Source organism: Dermacentor albipictus, chromosome 1 (genome assembly GCF_038994185.2).
Source record: "Dermacentor albipictus isolate Rhodes 1998 colony chromosome 1, USDA_Dalb.pri_finalv2, whole genome shotgun sequence".
Taxonomy (NCBI): Eukaryota; Metazoa; Arthropoda; class Arachnida; order Ixodida; family Ixodidae; genus Dermacentor; species Dermacentor albipictus.
The window spans coordinates 382,282,911-382,298,692 of NC_091821.1; positions in this window are offsets into that span (position 1 = coordinate 382,282,911).

The window sequence follows — 15,782 nt, forward strand, 5'->3', positions numbered from 1 at the left end:
ACATTTGTTCAGGGTACAGATTCATGCCAATCAGCAACCAGTCCAGGCGTGTCAATACCATCTTCTCCATAAGCTTTTTCCATGCAACTGAGAAGAGCTATCGGACGATAGGAGTTTATGTATGTTGGAGCCTTGGCAGGCTCGAGGACAGGGAAAACACGAGATCGTTTCCAGCAAGGTTCAATGATTTCACTCTTCCAGCTGGCATTGAATATGGTGAAAAGGCACATTGTTTCCTTGTCTTATAACTGTGATCCTTCGACGTAGCTGACGCAGTCAGGGCCAGGAGAAGTCGCGTTGTTCCCCAATGCCAACGCACCAAGCAGCTCAATGATCGAAAACAATGATAATAATGTGGCTGGAACCTTCTCTGTTGCGCGGGGCAAAGTTATGAGCTCCACTGCAGAATTGATCTTAGAGCAGAAGGTCTTCGCCGCGTTACACTCGCTGCTGCTACGGGATAGTGCAATAGAAATGACAGGGTACAGTTGAGTCCGCGGGGTTTTCAGATCGCGCACGATGCTCCACATTCTCGACAGCGGTTTTCTGGGTCAAGTTTGGAACGGAAGGCCCGCCATTGCATCCTGTCCAGCTTGTCCAGGCGACGTTGGATATGTCATTTGCATTCGCCTAGCGTCGCGAACGCCATCTACAGACAATGTCCTACGAGCACATCTCTCAGATCTGCAGTGCATTGCCCAGAGCCTCTCACACTCAATGTCGGCCGTTGAATGAGTTCGAGGTAGCTCAAGATGTTTAGTGCTGCTTTATTTTGCTCGATTTAGCGCACTAACGAACTCATCGTACGTCAATACATATAGGTCTGAATCCTCGATTGTAGCGTTGTATATCTCCCAGTTAGTGCAACGAACCGCGCTTCGTCATATGCACCGTGTAGGACAGCCCAAAAAGATCTAAACTGGTACGTAGTCACTGCCGTGACCTTCGACGTCCACGAACCAGGTCGCCTTACGTGAGGTGCGAGGAGATGATGGTGACGTCGACTGCGCTATATCGGTCTCTCTTGTAAGAGGTTGGCTGTTCGTCGCTAAGAATTGACAAGATATTTGGATGTGCTATATCAAAAAGGCGTCGACCGCGGACTGGAAACCTCCTACCGCTTTAGCCGAGGTGATGTGCATTGAAGTCTCCACTCAGTAAGTGCGGTGTAGATGTTACATCTATTGTGTCCTCAAGCCTATCAACATCAAATGTAGCGCGAGGTGATATGTATGCTTCAGTCATCGTAAAGGTCAACTGGTTCCACTTCACTGTCACTGCAATACGCTCGTTGGATGCATCGGTTGGTATGGCATGAGTAATGAAAGTTAAATTATTGCGAACAGCCGAGAGATCTCTGTAAGTATCCGTTCCTCTCAGTGAACTTGTGATGGTATATACAGATAGGTGAATGCCGGTGCGCACTCGAGACTTTGAGATGGCAATCACCGGAGAGCGGTGGTTGTATACAAACTGTCTAAAGTCGGGAAGACAACAGCGGAGACTGTTGGCACTCCGTTGAACCATAGTGGCCTTCTTTCGATTGTTTTTCAGATTGGGTCGTTGGGCAGTTATTGCTATTTTGCTATAACAGGAAAAAACAAACTCAAGCAGCATCCGGATGGCCTTAGCCGTCGGTGAACACATCGGCGCTAGCAAACTGCGAGCGGCGTCGACAAGCGTAGATAGCAAAGAGTATGGGCTTTCGTGGTCTCTTCGAGTACCGCACTCGTGTGGTCCAACCCGGGACGTTGAGATCCATGCCCTTTCCACGGGGCAGCTGTGCTCTCCTGACCAGCTCGCACAGGAGGAGTTCGAGCCGGTAGGCGAGTCGGTAGTGATAGGAGATAATTTGTGTCTTCATTTTGTGGGAAATTGGAAGGGGTTATAACTGCCTTTTTAAGTGTACGTTTGCCGTCTGCAGGTGTCTTTACGCCACTGCCTCGAGGTTCCTGTTGCTGGCATACTGCAGCCCTTGTTGACTGGTGGCCAACGTTGTTTTCCATCTTGTAACTGTGTATCTGTTTCTCTTTACGCGAAATAGCGCAGCGAGCAGACGTGAATCCATGCTTTCTCCTGCAGTCGTGGTACTGTGGCTCTTCATTTCCACAGGCAGATCGGTCGTGGTTTCCCCGGCAGCGTAGGTACCATGCTTGTAACCTGTAGGCACCGGCAACGTGCCCGAAACGCTGGCACTTGGAGCACTATCTCGGCGCCTCAACGTACACGTACACTCGGTAACACGTATAGCCCAAATTGACGTGCTCAGGTGCACTTTCTGTGGCAAACAGAATACGAATGTTTTCTAGTGCTTCCAGTCACCGTATAGACTTGACTGGGGCCCTTTGAAGAAGAGCCGTAAATATGTCCTCTTGATCAAGGTCTACAGGAACTCACTGGATAACGTCGACTCCATAATTGCTGGGCCGCCGCTCGTAGGCCAGAATAGGTCTTTCAGCAGTACTTGAGATTTTCAAAAGGCGTTCAGAAGCTTCTGCATTGCGTGCGTCGACAGACACCAGGTTCAAATGCCCATCTGGTCGTACTCGCAGTACTCCATCTGGAGCTACCACGTCAAAGTCTGTCTTGAATGTGAGGGACTCGAAGCGTGTGATAACTTGCTCAGGATTTTTTCGGCTTATGTATGAGGGTTAACCCTTGTTTGTTTTCAACTGGCAGAGATTTCACTGGTATGAGTCGCCTTTACGATCTGCGGCAACGTTTGGAGGGTAGTATTTCAGTGTGTTTTTCGTGGTAGCATCCGTGTAGGTAAAAGTATCAGATGATTTTGACGTATCAGAATAATCGTCCTGACTTCCAGGCAGATTGACATCGAAGCTCGAGATGGTCTCAGTGGTATGACCTTGGCCTGGTGGAAGCGAGGAATTCTCAAAAGGCGAAGTATAGTAGGGGCCTGTGGCTGTCAAGGCTGGAATCCAGCGCTAGAGCTTATTTAGAGGCTAGTTATCACCGCTTTCATCTGGAGCTGTTAGTCTGGCCTAATATCAGGCTGAATCTTTGGAGGCTTGATAGGATGCTGTCCCGGGGGCACCACAGCTGTTGCCGAAATCCTGTACGATGCTCAAAAGTTTATTGTGCAAAAGGACAAGCAGCGTGAGGTGCATAAATATGAAAAACTGCAGGGAGACATGCGAAGCTGCACAACCGCTCCGCAACTTCTTCCTTCTCTCCTTAAGGAAACGTTTAGAAAAACTAATTTGATTCCCTCTGAGCATATACTTGCAATAATTGAGAGTTGCATAGGGCTGCTATGTTTTCGAAAACGTAATCAGCGCGATTTCGCCTTTGAAGACTATCGTGTGCCAGAAAAGCAGAATCGCGAATTATTTTTCGCTCAGACGCAAGGGGGTCAAATACTGCTCCGATGCTATGAGGCTCCAATGTCGATCAGGTTTTTCTCAATCGTTAAGATTAAAACTCAAGGGGAAATTGATTTGAAAATTGGGTTTTGGTATATAGATTGGATAAAGCTTTTTCCGCACGTGGTATTGTGTTCCCTAAAGTAAAAAAGAGAGAGAAAGAAGCGCTCGATAGTCACTTAAATAACTATACTTAAATCAGCAGTGGATGTAAAGCTTCTTGGTATCCTAAATTTACAAACAACAAAGCAAAAAGAAAAACCAAACAACAACAACAACAACAACAACAACAACAACAACAACAACAACAAAATCACCGGTGCAGCGCATGCAGCAGTGTGAACAGAAAAGAGACGTGCGCTTTGACAGGATTTCGCGTGACGTCAGCGCAGTCCACCGAAGCCTGCACATCCCTTTTTTTGCTAATGACACGGCTGAAGCAAAATCTGATAGCGGAAAAGCTAGAGGCGGAGCGGGAAATAACCCGGCAGTGTCTCGGGTCGGCCGGGTTAATTGCAGCGACAAGCAATGGCATGGGTAAAATGAACTGAAGCAGTTACGGCCGAGTCAGCGCAGTACTCCAGATGCGGAGGGAGAAAGGGAAGCATGTAGCAGATGCTACTCGTGAACAGAAATGACATAAAATGTCACTCGTATACATCGATCAATATGAGCATGAGATCTGCACGGGATTTATTCGTTCCCTTAGGCTCACACAAACGTAGACCAGCTGCATTTAACGTCTCACTGAAATAAAAAGGAAGCTTATGTATTTATAAACGTATTACACATGCGTTGCACGAAGTTTGCTGTGGTTGAGAGAAGTCGTGCTACAATTTTTACAAAGCCAGTAGTAAAACTACGGAGTTTGAACATGAACACCCACTTCAAGTTACGTAGTATCCTAGTATCCTGGCCGCAACTTCGTTGCTATTCATCCAGCAGCCGCGCTCGACGAGCAAGCGTCTGTTGGGGATGGGCTGCAAATTGCTTTATTATGTTTAAGACTAACATAACCTTTGTGAGACCTTGGTACATGTAATGAGCACATACCAATGCCACATACACAGTTCCGAAGTTGTCTGCTCAGGCACATACCCAGCGGAACATATCCAGTGAACCAAGCTGTCTACTAGGCCAGACAGCAGTCAGCACATACCAGTAGATAAACTGTGTCGCGGGGTGATAGAGGTCAGATACAAGCCCACAAACCACCAAGCGGATAAAGCTCCCCCAAAGTGCTAATCGCAATAAAAGAAAGCAATATAAAGGAACGTGCTAATTCTTGCTTGTAGTTGTTATTAGGGCGTAAGTAGGAAAAAGTAAAGGATGCACGTTACAGATTTGGAAGGTAAGGAAAGCGACACACTAAGGCTGGGGCTGAGAAAGAAGTTTGAAAACTATAAGGTCGATTCCCTATTCATTTCCGTCGGCTTCCATTTCACTAGAAATACATTCGCGGTAGTACAGAATGAATAAAGCCGTTCGAGGAGGGCGGTGGTTGATTGGTGAAAAAGCGAAATGGAATGCGAAATCGCAACTGTGGCAGAGAAAAGAACAACAATAAAAACTGCAGCAAAGCGAAACCATGAGCAGAGGCAGTAATGAAGATGGTTGGGACGTGCGCGAGGATTAATGGTGAGGGACTGCTTTGAAAAATGATGCATTCTGTGCTCGAAACTGGAGAAAATAACATTAGGCTATGGAGAAGTTTCTTGCACGTCTCCCTCTTTCTATCGATGCTTTTTTGGGGATACGGGATAAGTTGAGCGCGACTTTAAAGTTACACAGGCGGGGCCATGCGCCTTCTTGATACAAAGCATTAATGCCGTCCACCACTAGCAAAGAGTTATTGTGTAATATGAAAAAGGACTTGATTTATATGGCGGCTCTCTGGGGAACTAACTCTTTCTCGGGGAAGGAAGTAGAGAACCATAGGTGGATTAATTGTAGGCCTTGCGATGAATGGGCGTTTCGGGCTTGGAAACCTTTTGCTTGGGCATGGACTGTCTATGGCTTTTGCCCGCCCCATGGAGCCTCCTTTATTCTCTTTGATAATTAACACACTGTGTTCTGGTCTAACGTTGACGACCCTGTATGTTTCGGTCAGAAACATCGGTCAGATTTCGGTCAGATATAACGCGGGTATTGGAATCAATGTGAAGCTAAGCTTTCGTTAAATGGTTAATCACGTGCTACAAAACTAAACGTTATGCGTATAATTGTCTTCTTCCGCGGCGCGAATATGCCCCTTGCAACATGAAACTGTTAGGAGGTTGTTATTGATCTGAGAGAATGCGTAAGCGTACCTCCACTGAACGAAAAAGAAAATACTTAGAAGTGTATTGTTTATATAGAAGTTGTAGTTACTCTGTTGGCTAAGCAAAGCGGAGTGTCATGGTTCTTTAAATCTGGAGGTACCATAAATACAACAGAAGACTGAGCGACACAACCAGTGCACATGTAACCCGAAAAAGAAAGTTGAGACGAACAAGCAAAGGAGCAAACAAATAAGCAATTGCCGTTCTCTGCCGCTTGTTTCTTTTGATGGTGTAGGCCTTCGCAAACATCGAAATCTTTCTGGAACTAAACAATCAGAACTGAAACAATTCTTCTGTCCCTTGAAGCTCAAGCATCCTGCTTCTCCACAATTTGTGCCTGAGGCAAAGGTGCCTTCAGTAGAAAATCAGCCGCAAGAAACGTTCAGAAAGGAAAGTCACAGGAAAACACAACGGCAGGTAGGAGCGCATGCATAAGCATTTCATTTCGCAGTTATTGCCAAGCGAAAGACGCAGTGAATGGTGAAATCGACTGGCACCATATAACATTGGATGGTGGGGTCCGGGAGGTGGCTTGGTCACGAAGCATAACAATCTTTGAACATGCATCTTCCTTCAGCAGCAATGCCTACCGCATGGTTACAGAAAAAAATATAATGAGAAAAGGAGAAGAAAAACCTCAAGAAATAAAAATAAAAAAGGAGGTATATCAGCTGTGTGGTTTTTGCTTCACGAGGTGCTTTGGAAAACCAATAATTTTTAAGCCCTCTTCTTATTGCGGATTTCTCGTTAGCAGAAGACCAAATAAATTTGAGATATTTTTGGTTTCATTAAATCCTACCAAGTACAAAGGAGGAGAGGAATGGACTACTTATTATTTTTTCACTGATATGTCCCTACGAAAGGAACGCCAAAAGTGCCCTCTATGTCTCCTTCAATCAGTGCCGCGTTTAGAACTGATTTAGTGGGAATGTAGAACGTGGGTCTTCTTGAGGTATCAGGTCCTCTACCGACTGCCTCTGCGCGCTTTAAGTGATGAGGCCCTATAAAAGCTGGTGCATGTCTAACAGGAAGCCGAAGCCTCTATGTTCGGGTCTTTTGAGACAGAAAAAAATATTTTCAGATACATTTAACTTCTAGGCCCCTAGGCTATTTCCAGTATACCTTATTTAAGCAGAGGTTTGATTTAAATGTGTATAATCACTCGAATTTGTAGGAGAACGTGATGGCACCCTGTAACCGTGACGGCCACTTCCCGTCTCTTGAACAAATATACTTATATCACTTCAATGTTTTTACACAAAGAAACCTATAGCTTTTTAAGGTGGCATATCAAGTCACATCAGTCCAAGTCACTACTAATAAATTATAATGATCCTAAAAAAATGATGGCGCACTTATCCTGTGGAGATGAGTGTCAGCTTTAAAACAATTAGCAATCTTATGATAGGTGTGTAAATGGAGATGGTAACATTTTGTAGTGATGATTATTAAGATGATCACTGTATCCTTATGTCGCATCCCCATGCCATTCATAATTCACGACACCTTATGGACACATCAGCAGACTTGAAGTGGCAATCTTGCTTCCACGAACGATACCACGACACTGCATATCTTGTTGTAATCCCTGCAACCGAGTTGAAACTCTGTAACGACCCCCACCATTGCTATACTGGCAAAACAGCTTTTCTAGACTATGAAGCTTCTCTTCTTTTCATCTTTCCGTCCCCCTTTCCCTTTCCCCAGTGTAGGGTAGCCAACCGGGCTCAGTCCTGGTTAACCTCCCTACCTTCCTTTTATCATTTTCTCTCTCTCTCTCTAGACTATGAAGCGAAAGCTAGGGAACCGAAACGTGCCTGCGGCACCTCTAGAATAAGTAGTTGCGAAAATTCGTTCCCGTTTTATTGCGCGGAAAATATACGGCATCATTGTTTCGTTTTCTGCGACAGATAACTTCGAACGATACGTAACATTCCTCAGTTAGCTACATTTATTTTATTTCATTTTATAGTTTGCCCTTTCGAGTTGTCACACACGTGAGACCGTCACACGTGTTGCCCATTTCTCGAAGGAAAAATGACGCCCATGTCTTCTGGTGAGTGTTTGTCGCTTGCTGTTCCACCTGCCCACTGTTCCGAGATACTCATGACCAGCTTCAGCAACGAATGGTTGCCGAACCGCGCAAAACAAGTGTTTGCAGACTGTACACGGAGCCTTGGCGAACGCATGCATGCGAAAATCGCAGATGTCGACGCCTACAAATGAGTGAAAGAGCTTACTTATGCAGCGCTGGTCTACCGACGTCGGTGTAGGTTGCGCATTCTCCTCATTACCGAGGTCGAATGGGCGCTTCGGGCCCCCGACACAGGCTGCGCTTCCCACTGTCCCCACACTCGATACATATTGGATGTGTGTAAACATCAATTAGCTTCAGAAATTCATGCCGAGTATAATGTGTGTGCCTTTACATAAAGTAAAGGAGGTACGCAAGACTGAAGAAATCGAAACAGAAAGAGGTGCCAGATTTCCTCGGACGACATTGCGTACTCATGCATGTGCTAAAGCTCCGCCCCATAGCTTTCGCTACAAAGCCGTGAAAACCTGTCCGCGAGTATAGCACTCTGGCTGCAACGTCGTTGCAACGACTACCCACCAAGCAAGCAGCCGCGCTCGACGTTGAAGTATGTTGGGGACGGTGCGCTATCTGAGGCTACACACCCCTTGCGTCCACTTGGCATATTCAGAGGATTTGCCAAGATTGGGCAGATGCCAATATCACGTACTCAGCGGCGAAATTGTCTCTCCAGGCACCATGCCCATTGACCCAAATTGTAGACTAGGCCAGACACAGCAGCCAGCAACACCAAGTGGCCCAATCTAATAGTCAATTTGGGTCATTCGGTGAAAGAGGTTAGATAAAAACGGAGAAACAGAAACGCGGATAAAGTTGCCAAAAATGCTAATCGCGTTACGATATTGCGAACACAACGTTCTCGGTTCTTTTTTCTTTTTCGACGCAGAACCATTATAAATCGTTTGACTTATTTCGACAGTGTTCTGGTGAGCAATAATTGCGGTCCAGGCCACCGCCAAGGACAGTGTACTTCGCTTATGACAGGGAGACCGCTTTGGATCTTTGGGCGGCCTGGGCTTAAAGATGTGTGCAATTAGTCAGCGAACGGCAGAAATGTCTTATTGGCTATGACGTTCTAGGGCTTACCATAATCGCGTGGGCTCAGCTGGTACTGTGGCGACAGCCGCATACCGATACAGGCGGCAACATGCAAACTGCCAATTACTTAGATTTGCCTACAGGTTCGTGAACCCTGTGCAGTTTAACACAACGAGCGTGGCATTCAACTCCGATATTCATAGCTTTGCGTGCAGACTTGTGGCCTAAAAAATCAATAAAATCGAGAAAATGACTGAGTGGCATGGCTGGAAGATGAATAGAGGAAGAAAAGTGCGGCGCGCACTGCCCGCCTATAGTACAGACGGCATTGATTTCTTCTAGGAGAGCGACACTTCGACAGTAGACGGCACAGGCCAGTGGCGTACGTTCGCGTCGATTGATAATTTATACACTAACGGTAAAAAAGTGTCTGAAGCCAGACTAAGCGTTAATCATGTGAGAGAATTTTTCTCGTTATTGCTTATGAATCTTGTGTGCAGAAGCGCCGTATAAGCTGTAAATGTCTTTTTATTTTGTTAAATCAGTTAAATTTTTACTTTTGCCGCTTTGGTAAACATTCAGCTGGCGCTTGGGCCTGGGCAGTTTCGCCACTGCTTTTTTTCTCGACATAAGCGTTTCTTCCTAGAGTCACGATCATGTTGTACCCTCATCAATCTTTACTTCCGTCGCTGCGTAGAAGTGGTGCACCGCAAATTTTCTGATAGCGGAGAAAAGAACATTTCTCAGTAAAGTGCGTGCTAATGTACTATACATACGCCTGAAGAAGAAGCACTGGGATTGAAGAAACAAAGCTACGTGCGTGACACCAGCGGCATGACCCAATGCGAGGGTAAGTGCATCTTGCTCGATGCTTGAAAACGGACACATGTGATGCTCCGCTGTTTGCAAGTGATCTCATTAATGGGTGAGCGAAATACAAAATAAGATGTCTGTGTTTAAAGCTGCTTATGTTTTTGATCTTGTGAGCCTAATACGTTTAATTAACAAGTGCTGATTGGTCACTTCATTTGGCTTCAATCCGACATCGTGTTCCAAGCTATAAAAGTCCTTGTAATCGGCCCGAAAAACGTAACACCTCAGCACCCCTTTTAACCTCTTGATGGACACCTCGGAAGGAAGAGAAACAATGTATGCATAACATGGGCTCACAATATGAGCATATGTCGTTAGTCATCCTATTTACCAGAGCCAAGAAATGTAGCATGTTTTCGACGTGATGTCTGCATCAGGCCGTCAGCGTCGAGTTCTAGAAAGCAGACACCACCTGCTCGACTTCTCATTTTTACAAACAGAAGTGATAAAATCGACTGTTGTGCATAGCTAGAGGAATCACAAGACTTAAGACGAATCAGCGAAACAGTTCTCGAAAGCAAAGCAGGTGAAACGTAATACTCAGTTTTCCGGAAAATTTGCTCTTTTAAGGCTTTAACTCTGGTTAACCACCCTGCCTTTCTCTCATTTGCATCTCTCTTTCTCGTGTACAATATAAAATATACGTTGTGTGATTGAGTTGAGTAGCAGGCCAAAGCAAGTTATAGCTCAGGCCGAGGTCTCTGCCTTTCTGTAAATAAACTTCTCTCTCTAGCTTTTTAAGTCGTAACTACGGTACCTCAATATTCTCTATATTATAGCTAACGTTCAACACCTATTAGGCAGGGCACACTTTGTGAAGTTGTGAGTTTGAAGCATAAATTTTGGTTGCACTTGCGATCCACGACCAAACGTATTTGCGCATATTAAGAGGCACATTAACGCACGTTTTTGCTGCCACTAAGTTTCAACGAAAGTGAGGTGGGTACGCATAAAAAAAAAACAGTCGTGCACAACATATTCTTGTGCTTGCAAATAAAGCCATGAGATATTTATGGAACACACCAAGCTTGAAGCACACACGTCTGCACCGACTGGACCCGTCCCTTCGAATTCGGCTCCCACCTGCACTCTCTAGACTCGAGACAACAGTACTTTACCGACAGTGACCTGATGTCGCTTTCACATGATATTGCCTTCCGAGGCGGTATGGACGCCAGCGCCGTTTGCAGTCACTGCGGCGGCGGCGAGGCGACTATAGAACCCGTACTTTTCCACTGCCCTCTAGACAGCACGCAACGGGTATCGCTAGCGACCGTGTTGGAACGCCTTGACGACAGGCCACTTTCAGAACAGACAGTCTTGGAATGCCGAATGCCGACATGAACTGCCATCGCACCAAAAGTCGTCCAAGGCTTTGTTGACCTTTTTACGTGGCAGTGGTCTATTAGAAAGACTATACAGATCCCGTCCCCCTCTCTTTCTCACGCCTTTCTTTTGTCCCCACTCTTCTTTCCATCTTTACTTCCCCTTTTCCTTCCCTTTTTTTTTATTGAAGTGAATGTTAGGAGAGGTTGGCGCCTTTATGTGGTGGCACCGGCTACTCCTTGTCACTTGGCTGACGAAACAATAACCGGATCAATAAAAAATATACAGTCCATGAGTCGCAAATTACAGTACATGAGTCGCAAAGTTCTGTGCATGAGTTCAGTCCACGTACGCATATATGAAGTCCAATGTTTTGAACAGCCAAAACACACAACAACACTTGTAATACACTCCAAGTACAGGACAGAATTATACGTATTGCGTAAAAGTTGCGATCACCACATAAACCAACTATGCACCACGAACAACGTTTATGTAACTCATTTAGCGTATTCGGATTATCCAATACTTAATATTTACCCAAAATGTTGGTGTCCTCTAAAAACTTTTTCAGAGCAAGAAGCGCTCTTTTTTGAAGGCCCGCAGTTGGCCATGGGCCAAGTATCATTTTTAGAGTGAATGGTCTTCTGTCTAATATAAACAAATTAGCTTGCAGTACCGTTCTTTGTGTATCGTATTTCGAGCACTCGAGAAGAAGATGATGCACATCTTCGTCTGGATGGCCACAAGAACACTGCGGACTAGAGACACGTTTTATTCTGTACAAGAAGTGTCTCGTAAATGCAGTACCAAGTCGCAGCCGGTGTACCAAAGTTTCAAATTTTCTGTTGTTTCTTAGAGTTTCCGGCATTGATAAGTTTATACATGGGTCTAATGAGTATAACTCCGAGTTTTTAGATTGCTGGTCAAACCAGGTAGTTTTGCTGAGACGACAAGAAATCTGTCGCAGGATCAGACGGACTTCACTACGCAATAGGGGAAGATTGGTGGTCTCTGCGTTATCGTGCGCTCGATTCGCAGCTGCGTCCGCTGCAGTATTGCCAGGAATATTGCAGTGCCCTGGTATCCATTGAAATGCAATTACGTGGTCCATTGCGTTTGCTTTGGTAAGTTCTTTGAGCGTCTCATACAATAGCGAAGTGTTCAAAGAATTTTTCTTATTGCTCTGTAGTAACGTGAGAGCGGCTTGCGAATCGCTAAAGATAACCCATTTTTGCGAATGGCTTTCTGATGTTATGAAACGCAAAGCACACAGGATTGCAAATAGTTCTGCCATGGTGGAAGATGTCTCCCGGGATAATTTGAATGTTTGCTCTAGCGCTAAATGTGGAATGACGAATGCTGAAGTCGAGGAATTCTTATGACACGAACCATCTGTATAAACGTGGATGTACTGGGGATATAATGAGTAAATTTGGAAGTGTGCCAGTTGCTGTGCGGCTACTATGAACATGTCTCTCTTTGATATAATCCCGTCAACCGATAATTCTATTTTAGGGCATGTTAACATCCAGGGAGGGTAACTTACATCAACTTTGAATAATTCAAATCTTGGTAATAATGCTTTATGTTCTCGAACAACATCGTGAATTTTGCTTTTGTTTCTTTCGATGAGCGCGAGGTTTAATGGATGCTTCTCGTGTTGGGTTGAGATGCGATAAATATGTCGGCATGTTTCAACCATTCGTATGACTGGAAATGGGGGGTGACGAGCTTCAGCAATTACTAAAGAACTCGAGGTAGCCTGCGGAACCCCAAGACACACTCGCAGCCCCCTTGCTAGTAAACGCTGAAGACGTTCCTCAGAAGTCTGCGACAAACCATGCAGAATAGGTGCCGAGTAAGCAATTTTTTGTTTTATGAGTGCGTTATGAACTTGTAGTAGCGAAGAGACTGATCCCCCCCACGTTGTGCCTGCGAGTCGCCGAAGTACGTTTATTACTGCATTGGTCTGTTTTTCAATTGCGCGGATGTGTGAAGCCCATGTAAGTTGGCGATCAAGAATAACTCCAAGAAATTTATGCTCTTTCACAAACATCAAAGCTTGCCCGTTAAGCCTAAGTTGGAAATTAATCAACTGTCGTCTAGTGAAAGGAAGGACGGCTGTCTTTGCGTATGAGACACTCATGCCTCTTTCTTTTAAAAAGGTGTCGATACTATCAAGGCCCTCTTGCAGCGTTGTTTGAATGTCTTGTATATTAGCACCAGAGGCCCATATGCAGATGTCATCTGCGTACAGAGAATACCGTAGACCAGACGGGAGCTTTTGTGGCAAGGCTGCCATGACACAATTGAATAAGAACGGACTGAGAACACTGCCCTGCGGAACGCCCTGCGTGATGCTGTGATAATTACTTTCTCCTTCTATTGTTTCCATAAATAATTTTCTATCTTTTAAGAAGTTGGACACCCATCGCAGCGTTCGACCGTGTAGGCTAAGCTCTAACATACCAGCAACGACGTGTATGTGACTTACAGTGTCGAATGCTCTTTGAATGTCTAAGAATACTGCTACTGTCACATTTCCGCAGCTTCGTTCCTGTTCGACGTATGTGGCAATATCTAATACTACATCCATTGTACAACGATTTTGTCGAAAACCGGTCATGTGGTCGGAAAACACATGTGTGTGTTCACACCACCATTGCAGTCGACTGTCTATCATCTTCTCCTTCCCCTTCCCCTAGTGCAGGGTAGCAAACCGGAGGCTCTAACTCTGTTTAACCACCCTGCCTTTTTCTCATTTGCATCTCTCTCTCTTTCTTTCTCTCGTGTGCAACATAAAATATATATTGCGTGATTGCTAATCCTTTCCCGGACTCAGACTGCTCGCTCGATTGTAATCAGTCACGGATACATATCTGTTCGATGCAGTTTAGGCGAGAATGGCTGAGCAGGAAGAGTGAAGGTGTCTTTTCATGCATTTGAGACATAATACAAAGCTGCACTGTATGCGCAGACTGCGCGCGCAAGATTTATTGAAATCTTACAGCGGGAACACTTCAGCTCTTGTAGCAGATGCAGGTGAGCTTCCACTTTCCTCCACAGTATCCTCCCCGGCGGCCAATGCTCAGACAGTGCTTGTGGCAGAAGTCACTGATTGGGCAGCCGAAACCGCGGCCTGGAAATGAGGTGGTCATGATTACAGGCACATTTGACCGAGACCTCCTGGAGAGCTCAATGCTATGGCTATTTCAGCTGTGATATTATGCGGGTAGGGTCGGAGCTTTATATTTTAGTGCGGGACGCGGGCAATGGACACTTTGCGCGTCTATTTATCCAACATATGAGGTGCTCGGGAGCGTGGGCTTTCTGCAATGAGACCGCAGAGTCACGGTGTGTGGGTCTTTCTTTATCTAGGAGTTGCTGATGTGACCTTGAGTTTTGTTTCACCGTTTTCAAAAGCCAAGATGGTTGGCACAGAAAGCAACGAGGTCGTTGCTGCTGTATTCGAAGTCGACGGGTCTATGTGACTGTTTAAAGACTTGGTTTGCCCCTTGAATTGTACTCGAAATTAGTGCTCTCTCTCTCTCTCTCTTCCCTTCTTTGTCTCTTTTCACCCCATTATTTCATTCCCCCGTGCAGGGTAACAAACTGGCCGTGCGTCTGGTTAACCACCATGCCTTTTCTTGCTTCTCGCTCTTTCTTTTGGTTTACCTATTGCGGAAAGCTGAACTTGAAGACTCTGAGAGTCTACACCAATCGCTTGCTCAATAACATGGAAACCTCTTTTGTGACACATTCCACATATTGGTTGCAAAGCGTGCTTTACTAATCCCGATTCCTGAAACCTTGTATTACATGCCGAAATGATGGACCAAGGCTACCATGCATAAAAGAACAGAAAAATTATGATTATCTATGCATCGCATAATTAAAATAGCCAGCCCTCAACATACTAGCGCGATTTTTATGCACTTCCTAGCAATATATCTGATTTTCAAAAAAGTAATGGTATATATTAAGTATGCCAGTAAATTAATTTGTTTACAGATTGAATATAGCAAAACAATAATGTTGCTGGCATTGCGGAAAGGTAGTAAGAAGAGCATTTTTCATGGTGATAGCGAAGTAATGCACGGGTCGAAGTACTGCCGACTCCGGGAACCCCACTACAACTAGTGAAAATGTCACTTGAATTGATATGAATGCATGTCTTCAAATTGCAGAGTGAGCTTTGAAGGAAGCCGCATTGGAAAGACCCAGAATAATGTTTACCACCTAAGATTTCTGAGCATGCACCAACACCACGTAGGCTAACGGTCTCGCAAAAAAAAAGAAAAGAAAAAAAAGATCACTATCGGAAGGCCAGTGGTGCAGTTGGCAATCGAATCGACATAGTGCTCAGGTCTAATATGAACGAGTGGAACAAGTTATACCTGAAATCCTGCGTTAGTATTCGGGGTGAACCCGACAGCAGCGGGTCGACTTGGCATGGTAAAGTGATATTTAGCTATCTGGGGCCCTATAACGTAAAACTATTCCAATATGTTTCTATTCCAATCTTCTGACGTCAAATTTGCGTAACCACCAACGCAAGCACCAGGCGGTCACCCGCAAGGTTGTCTGAACAGACCAATCAAACGCTTTCCTCGTTCATAGGAGATCACTTTTGTTTGCTTGAAAAACGAATAACATTGCCTACACTGAGCGGCTTGTCGTATCTAATTGGCTGACAAGAGGCGAGGAGAACGCTCAAGTGGAGAGGGATTCGATGGGGCCGAGCCA